Here is a 9,820-nt window from a genome sequence, read left to right on the forward strand (position 1 = left end):
GTCCCTCCCTCCCCTTCCCTCTCTCTTCCCTTTCTTCTTCTCTCCACCCCCCACCCTTGGCCTCTTCCCACATTCTGCATGCTGTGGCTCACTGCATCTCTAGCCTCAGTCTCCCTCTCTGTGAAATGGGGCCTTTTGGACTCTGCTCCTGCTCTCCAAGATTCTGTGGTCCCCTGTCTGGGCCTGGCATCAGCTGGTCTATAGAGACCTGGCCAGCTTTGAGTGACATTTGACTGTCCCATGTCTCCTCTCTGGGGACCCAGAGCCTCATCCTTCCTCAGGCTCCTGGGCTGGGGATGCCCGGATGGGTGTGGGCCTGGAGGAGGTGCCTAGCAGCCTGCATCTCACTCTTCCTGACAGACACAACCTCTTGCAACCACCAGGCCACCTCCTTCCAGCACACCCTGGTTATACTGCATCTCAACACAATGTCCTCTGCCCTGCTCAGCACTATCCAGCCTCAGCAAGTGCTGTCTCACCTCCCACACCCAGTACGAATGGGACCAAGGCCTGGGTGCTCAGTCATCTGTCTAGAATGTGCCCTTCTGACCCTTCCACCCTGCCCACCCTGCAGCCCACACCCACCCTGGGCCCTTTCACTCATCCCTGTGTTGACAAAAATAATCCATAATCAGCCTGTAAATCAAAATTAGGGTGAGTTTATTATGAGCCAGAGTGAGGATTCTAACCCAGGAAGGCCTTAGAAGGTGTTTCAGAGAAGCATGGGTTTCACTACAGTCTTCTATCTTTTTAGAACAAAGAACATACATTAAACACACCCATGGTACATTTTCATCAGAGTTTCAAAGAGTTATTCACTTGCAAATTAGGAGGTCAACATGACACCGATGTCAGGAAAAGGGACTAACCCAGGCATTACCAATAGGGTGTAGAAGGGGAAGTATGCATTCTTATCTTAAGAGAGTGCATTCTTTACTTTAATGGTTAAGCAGATGTACAACGTATGTTTGATAGGCCGTAAGTCAGGCTTTTTAGTTCAAGTCAAATCAGTCTTGAACCTGAATAGTTACCCTATATCCCTCAATATGTGAAAATCTCTTGTACTGACAAGAAGCAAGGAGATGGGGCAGGAGGCCGTGGTAGTAATTGGGGTGAGAATAACATCAGTGCCGACCTGGTGGTTACAAGAGAAATGGAAAGAAGTGGACACGTTCAAGATATGCTCCAGTAGGTCTGGTTCATGGAGTAGATGTGGGACGTGTGGGGGGAAGAGAATTAGAACGCTTTCTGAGATGCTGGCCTTCAGCAACTAATAGAAGGGTATTTTCTGAGAGGGATCTAGCAGAGAAATTAGGGGTTCTGTTTTGGACAAGTCTGGGATGCCTAATTAACATCACCTGGAGATGTCAAGACGAAAATAGGAATCAGTCTGCCATTGAGAGGGGAGGCCAGAGCAAGAGACACACATGGGAGTCATCAGAGTGCAGGTGATGTGTAAAGCCATGAGCTTACCCTGGATAATGAAGCAAGGAGAGCTCAGGGTGGAGCCCCAGGGCATGTCAGATCCCACAAAGGATGCCTAGAAGGAATGGCCCGACGGGAGGGAGGAAAACAGTGCAGTAACCCAGAAGCCATGGAATATAATCCTTCAAGAAGGAGAGGGTGTGGGCAAGAGGTGGGAAAACTTAAAACTACAAAGAGTTACTATCTTTAACCCATTGCATGGCCCTAATCCATTGTGTCTGGTGTAAGCCCCATAAACAGGGTGGCTTAAAACAACACAAACTCATTGTCTCGAAGTTCTAGAGACTGGAACCCAGGTGCTAACGGGCCATGCTCTGTCTGGTAGCTCCAAAGGAGCATCCTTCCTTGCCTCTTCTGCCTTCTGGCCTTTACCAGCCATCCTTGGGGTCAGTGGCTTGTAGATGCATCCTCTAGTCACCTGGCCATCTCCTCTCCCTGTGTCTTCACATTGTCTTCCCTCTCTGTGTGTCTGTCTGTCTCTGCCCAAATTTCCCTTTTTTATGAGGACACAGCCATATTGGATTAGAGCCCACCCTAATGACCTCATTTTAACTTGATTACCTCTGTAGTGAACTGTCTCCAAAAAAGGTCACATTCCAAGGTACTAGGAGCTAAGATTTCAATTATCTTTTGAGGGGACACAACTCAACCCATGACAGTCACCAAGAATCAAAAAGCTAGACAGCATATGGGCCATCGGGGAGTGGTTTCCCCGACATTGACACAGAATTGACACAGAAAGGTGGAGGGAATGCAATTGGTACAATTCTATAGAAGGCCTGGGAAAGAAGTAACACAACATTCAGAGCTTCTGCTCTTTCACCTACATCTTCTATGTTAAGGAATTTACCCTAGCTATGCACTCACATACCCGTACAAAGTCGTGTGTGCAAGGGTAGCCATATTCACTCCAGTAAAAGATAGGACCTGGCTACGTCACTTTTTTATTGCTGCCATGACAAAGTATCACACAGTTAGTCACTTAAAACAACAGCCTTTTCTTATCTCATAGTTTGATGAGTCAGAAGTCTAGGTACAGGTGTGGTTCAGCTAGGTGCTTGCCAGGCTGAAACCAAGGTGTCAGCAGAATTGTGTTCCTTGCTGGGTTCTCTGTGGAGGAGTCCACTTCCAAACTCATTCAAGCTGTTGGCAGAATTGAGCTCGCCATGAGGCCCCCTCTGATGCGGGGTCGGTGAGCCGAGTCGTCGAAAGAAAGATTTCTTGGACTCTCAAGATCTGGCAGTAGTGCTCTTTTATTTGGAGAATAGTACGGAATAACATGGGGACAGGGCCCATGGGCAGTCAGAGCTTCTGCTGCCACTGCTTCTGCTGCCCCCGCTGGCATGGGGACAGGGCCCACGGGCAGGCAGAGCAGCTGCTGCTGCCCCCGCTGGCATGGGGACAGGACCCATGGGCAGGCAGAGCTGGTGTGTGGGGACAGGACCCACGGGCAGTCAGAGCTCCTGCGGCTGCCCCGAGTTGAGGGTTAGGGCTAATTTTATAAGGCATGGGTATATGGGTCATTTCTTTACAAGACAAAGGAAAGAACATGAAAAAAAGAAAGTTAAAATGGTATCAGTGCAGGTAGGGTCTGGTCGTTGGGTGATCCCAAGACTTTTAGACAAGAATCAAATCGGATTAAGTAAAGGTCAGAAGCCACCACCCTAAATCAGTTACATGAGATTGCCAGACAGCAACCAACTTCTTGCCTTCCCCATTAAGAGTTTCTAGGGATAAGGTCATCTCTCTTCTTCTTCCTGGTACAGAAAGGGAGACACCTTTACAGATAGAGATTTACCTTAGAAATGTAAATGTGTCCCAACAAGGGCAAGTTCCATTCCTCAGAGCCTCCTTCCCTGTCCCAGTTTATCAAAAGCAATCAGCCCCAAAACAATCCTGATGCCAAAGAGACATATCTTGGGGTGGCCAATTTCAGGTCCCTACAAGGTCATCCCCCTTCCTTCACAAATGCAAATGTCTCTCAAAAGGACAAGCAAAATTCCAGTCCTCGGAGCCTGTTTCTCATGTGCAGTTTTCAAAGTAACCAACCTAAAATCCTCATCACCCTCCATCTGCAAAGCCAGCAATGGCTTGTCCTCATGCTTTGAATTTCTCTGATTTCTCTTCTGCTCCTGCCCTCTGCTTTTTTTTTTTTTTGAGGAAGATTGGCAACAGATGTTAGCTCTGTTGTTTTTTTTTTTTGAGGACGATTAGCCATGAGCTGACATCTGCCGCCAATCCTCTTTTTGCTGAGGAAGACTGGCCCTGAGCTACTATCTATGCCCATCTTCCTCTACTTTATATGTGGGACGCCTGCCACATCATGGCTTGACAAGCTCTTGCTTAGGTCCACGCCTGGGATCAGAACCTGCAAACCCTGGGCTGCCAAAGCTGAGCACATGAACTTTACCACTATACCACTGGGTGGGCCCCTCCCGCCCTCTGCTCTTAAGGGCTCATGTGATAACATTGGACCTGCCCTGATAATCCAGCATAATCTCCCTGTTTTAACTAATTAGTCAACTGGTTAGTACCTATAGTTATACATACAAAGACCCTTCCACCATGTGACGTAACATATTCTAAGAAGTAACACCATGGGGCGGAGGTCATGGGGGCCAAAGTTCTGCCTGCCACACAGCCTAATGTCCATCTCTAGGAGATGGATTAAATAAATTATAGTACACTTATACCATGGAACAGTCATTAAAAAGAAGGTGGCAGCTTAATTTGTGCTGCTATGGATGTCCAAGATAGTCAGTGAAAAAATCTAGACGCTTAACCATATGTATAGTATGCAACCATACTTTAAAAAAAAATTTTATTGAGGTCATATTGGCTTATAACATTGTGTAATTTCAGGTGTACATTATTAAATATCAGTTTCTGTGTAGACTGCCTTGTGTTCACCACCAATAGTGTGGTTTTTATCTGTCATCATACATATGTGCCCCCTTACCCCTTTTTGCCTCCTCCCCATCCCCTTCCCCTCTAGTAAGCGCTAATCTGTTTTCCTTATCTATATGTTTATCTTCCACATATGAGTGAAATCCTATGGTATTTGTCTTTCTCTGTCTGGCTTATCTTGCTTAGCATAACACCCTCAATTTCCATCCATGTTGTTGCAAATGGCAAGATTTTGTCTTTTTTATGGCTGAGTAGTATTCCATTATACATATATATATATATATACACACCACATCTTCTTTATCCCTTCATCTATTGATGGGCACTTGGGTTGCTTCCATATTTTCTTAAGTGCTTATAGACGTATATAACATCCACAAAAGGCTTCACAAGAAACCAGTAATAGTAGATTTTGACAAAGAGAGTTAGGAGAAAAGATGGGAGAAAGGCTTATTTTCAGAGTATGCCTTTTCACACATGGTACAAAACTCAAGTTTTGTTTGTACCATGTGTGAGCATTAATTATTCCAAAATCAAACCTTTTTCTTTTTCTTTTTCTTCTTCTTCTCCTCCTCTTCCTTCTTTTTCTTCTCCTCCTCCTCTTTCTTCTCTTGTTTTTTAGAATTTCTTGGGCAAGTCCTGAGAAATCTCAGTGTAGGGCTGTTTTTCCCATTCCTGAAGCAAGATCTTCCTGAGTACTTTAACAAGCGCCCTGTGACTCATGCGTTGTTCCAGTTCGGCTAGTGGGAACAGCACTGTTCCCGCCCCTACGTGAGATCCAAGTCCTGTTCCTTCTCATCTTTTGCAATGGTCTCCCCCCCTTTTGGGGGTAGCTTCTTCTTAAGTATGTTCTGATCAGTGCAGTGCTTAATACTCAAGGAGCACCCTTTGGGAATCTCCAGGGACCTCTGTGTGCAGCTCTCTCCTCTCCAGGAGCTCTGTCCTAGAACACTGGCTGTCTTCATCTCCCAAGAGTCTCGCCTGCATCTCCTCAACTCCAGAGGTCTGCTGGGCTCCATCTGGGTCAGCTTCTTTGCACTCCTGCCTGGAAACTCTCTCAAGTCAGTAAGCTAAGGGTGATTGTAGGGCTCCCTCAGTTGTTTTCCATCTCTCAGGAATCACTCTTCTTTGTTGCCTGCTATCCAGGGTGCTGAAAGTCATCGTTTCATATCTATTGTATGGTTATGAGGTTATTTGGGGGTTGAGTGTTGTTTCAGGCAGGAGGGTAAATCTGACCCCCGTTACTCTATTTTGGCCAGAAGCAGAAGTACGATTGCTTTGATGAGAGCCTTCGATTAGCATTTAATCTATTTTACATACTTGGCTAATTAAATTCCTTTAAACATTTAAAGTTGCATTTATAAAATTAAGACATTACATTTCCTATTGAAAGACTTCAATTGTTGGATTAATAAATAAAATCTTTCCAAGTACTCAAGAAACTCCATAAATCTAATACATTAAATGCATATTTTTTAAAACTTCCCCAAGCTTAAGTAATTTTACAAACCTAATAAATTAAATGTATATGTGTGGCAAATCTAAAGTTCTCTTAAATGTTCTAATTCTGTTTACAGCCTTAGCAAGATTTTAATGTAAAATCACATGTCTAAATCAATCACTCAATTATATATTTATTTTATTTTATTTTATTTTATTTTATTTTATTTTTTTTCAGGGTTGATGTAATCCTGAATAACTAGCAAGCTTAACATTTGAAGTTAAGATAGAATGTTCCATCTTTTTAAAAATTTTATTTATTTTTAATTGCAGTAACATTGGATTATAACATTATATAGCTTTCGGATGCGCATCATAATATATTACGAATTCTGTGTAGATTACATCACGTTCACCACCCAAAAACTAATTATAGTGCATCCCCTCACATGTGAGCCTAATCACCCCTTTTGCCTTCCCCCCCATGGTAACCACCAATCCATTCTCCATTGCTATGTGTTTGATTGTTGTTATTTTTTTCTTCTACTTATGAGTGAGATCATACAGTATTTTACTTTCTCCCTCTGACTTATTTCACTCAGCGTAATACCCTCAAGGTCCATCAACATTGTCACAAATGGCCGGATTTCATCATTTCTTATGGCTGAGTAGTATTCCATAGTGTATAAATACCACATCTTCTTTATCCATTCGTGCCTTGATGGGCACCTAGGTTGCTTCCAAGTCTTGGCTATTGTGTATAATGCTGCAATGAACATAGGGGTGCAAGTATCTTTATGCCTTTGTGTTTTCAAGTTCTGTGGATAAATACCCAGCAGTGGAATAGCTGGATCATATGTAGATCTATTCTTAATTTTCTGAGGCTACTCCATACTGCTTTCCATAGTGGCTGCACCAGTTTGCATTCCCACCAGTAGTGCACAAGGGTTCCCTTCTCTCCACATCCTCTCCAACATTTGTTGTTTCCTGTTTTGTTAATTATAGCCATTCTGACTGGAGTGGGATGATACCTCATTGTAGTTTTGATTTGTATTTCCCTGATAGTTAATGATGTTAAGCATCTTTTCATGTGCCTGTTGGCCATCCATATATCTTCATTGGAGAAATCTCTGTTCAGCTCTTTTGCCCATTTTTTAATTGGGTTGTTAGTTTTTTTGTTGTTGAGCTGTATGAGTTCTTTGTATATTTTGCATATAGCCCCTTATCTGCTTTATGGTTTACAAATATCTTCTCCCAATTGTTAGGTTGTCTTTTTGTTTTGTTGATGGTTTCCTTGGCTGTGCAGAAGCTTTTTAGTTTGATGTAGTCCCATTTGTTCATTTTTCCTTTTGTTTCCCTTGCCCGGTCAGACATGGTACTTGAAAATATGCTGCTAAGACCGATGTCAAAGAGCGTACTGCATATGTTTTCTTCTAGAAGTTTCATGGTTTTGTGTCTTACATCCAAGTCTCTAATCCATTTTGAGTTGATTTTTGTGCATGGTGTAAGGGAACGGTCTACTTTCATTCTTTTGCATGTGGCTGTCCAGTTTTCCCAACACCATTTATTGAAGAGACTCTCCTTTCTCCATCGTATGCTCTTGGCTCCCTTGTCAAATATTAGCTGTCCATAAATGTGTGGGTTTATTTCTGGGCTCTCAATTCTGTTCCATTGATCTGTGTGTCTGTTTTTGTGCCAGTACCATGCTATTTTGGTTACTATGGCTTTGTGGTATATTTTGAAGTCAGGGAGTGTGACACCTCCAGCTTTGTTCTTTTTTCTCAGGAATCTTTTGGCTATTTGGGGTCTTTTGTTGTTCCTTATAATTTTAAGATTCTTTGTTCTGTTTCTGTGAAAAATGCTGTTGGAACTTTGATAGGGATTGCATTGAATCTGTAGATTGCTTTAGGAAGTATGGACATTTTGACGATGTTAATTCTTCCAATCCAAGAGCACGGAATATCTTTCCATTTCTTTGTGTCTTCTTCGATTTCTTTCAACAATGTTTTATAGTTTTCAGTATACAGATCTTTCACCTCTTTGGTTAAGTTTATTCTTAGATATTTTATTCTTTTTGTTGCAATTGTAAATGGGATTGTATTCTCACTTTCTCTTTCTGCTACTTCATTGTTAGTGTATAGAAACGCAACCTATTTTTGTACGTTGATTTTGTATCCCGCAACTTAACTGTTTTCCTTTATTATTTCTAAAAGCTTTTTAGTGAATTCTTTAGGGTTTTCTAGATATAAAATCATGTCGTCTGCAAAGAGTGACAGTTTCACTTATTCTTTTCCAATGTGGATCCCTTTCATTTCTTTTTCTTGCCTGATTGCTCTGGCTAGGACTTCCAATACTATGTTAAATAAGAGTGGTGACAGTGGGCATCCTTGTCTGGTTCCTGTTTTTAAAAGGATAGCTTTCAGTTTTTCTCCATTAAGAATGATATTTGCTGTGGGTTTGTCATATATGGCCTTTATTATGTTGAGGTATTTTCCTTCTATACCCATTTTATTTAGAGTTTTTATCATAAATGGATGCTGTATCTTGTCAAATGCTTTCTCTGCATCTAGTGAGATGATCATGTGATTTTTATTCTTCATTTTGTTAATGTGGTGTATCAAGTTGATAGATTTACGGATGTTGAACCATCCCTGCATCCCTGGAATGAAACCCTCTTGATCATGATGTATGATGTTTTTTGTGTATTGTTGTATTCGATTTGCTAGTATTTTGTTGAGGATTTTTGCATCGATGTTCATCAGTGATATTGGCCTGTAATTTTCTTTTTTTGTGTTGTCCTTGTCTGGTTTTAGTATCAGGATAATGTTGGCTTCGTAGAATGAGTTAGGAAGGCTCCCCTCCACTTCAATTTTTTGGAAGAGTTTGAGAAGGATAGGTGTTAAGTCTTCTTTGAATGTTTGGTAGAATTCACCAGGGAAGCCATCTGGTCCTGGACTTTTATTTTGGGGGAGGTTTTTTATTGCTGTTTCAATCTCCTTATTGGTGATTGGTCTATTCAAATTTTCTGCTTCTTCTTGGCCCAGTTTTGGAACGTTGTATGTTTCTAAGAATTCATCCATTTCTTCTAGATTATTCAATTTGTTGGCGTATAGCTTTTCACAGTATTCTCTTATTATCTTTTGTATTTCTGAGGTTTCTGTTGTAATCTCTCCTCTTTCATTTCTGATTTTATTTATTTGAGCCTTCTCTCTTTTTTTCTTGGTGAGTCTAGCTAAGGGTTTGTCAATCTTGTTTATCTTTTCAAAGAACCAGCTCTTGGTTTCATTAATTTTTTCTATTGTTTTTTAGTCTCTGTTTCATTTATTTCTGCTCTGATTTTTATTTCCTTCCTTCTGCTGATTTTGGGCTTTGTTTGTTGTTCTTTTTCCAGTACCTTTAGATGCACTTTTAGATTGTCTATTTGGGATTTTTCTACTTTGTTGAGGTAGGCCTGAATTGCTATAAACTTCCCTCTTACAACTGCTTTTGCTGTATCCCACAGATTTTGGCATGTTGTAGTCTCATTTTCATTTGTCTCCAGGAATTTTTTGCTTTCTCCTTTGATTTCTTCATTGACCAAATCGTTGTTCCATAGCATTTTGTTTAATCTCCACATTTTTGTGGCTTTTCTTGTTTTCTTCCTGTAGTTGATTTCTAGTTTCATACCTTTGTGGTCAGAAAAGATGCATGGTATTATTCCCATCTTCTTAAATTTATTGAGACTTGTTTTGTGTCCTAACATGTGATCAAACCTGGAGAATGTTCCATGAGCATTTGAAAAGAATGTGTATTCTGTGGTTTTTGGATGGAATGTTCTCTATATATCTACTAAGTCCATCTGGTCTAACATGTCCTTTAAGGCCAATGTTTCCTTATTGATCTTCTGTTTGGATGATCTATCCATTGGTGTAAGTGGAGTGTTAAAGTCCCCTACTATTATTGTGTTACTGTCTATTTCTCCTTTTATGTCTGTTAATAATTGCTTTAT

This window comes from Equus przewalskii, chromosome 12, assembly GCF_037783145.1.
Source record: "Equus przewalskii isolate Varuska chromosome 12, EquPr2, whole genome shotgun sequence".
Lineage (NCBI taxonomy): Eukaryota > Metazoa > Chordata > Mammalia > Perissodactyla > Equidae > Equus > Equus przewalskii.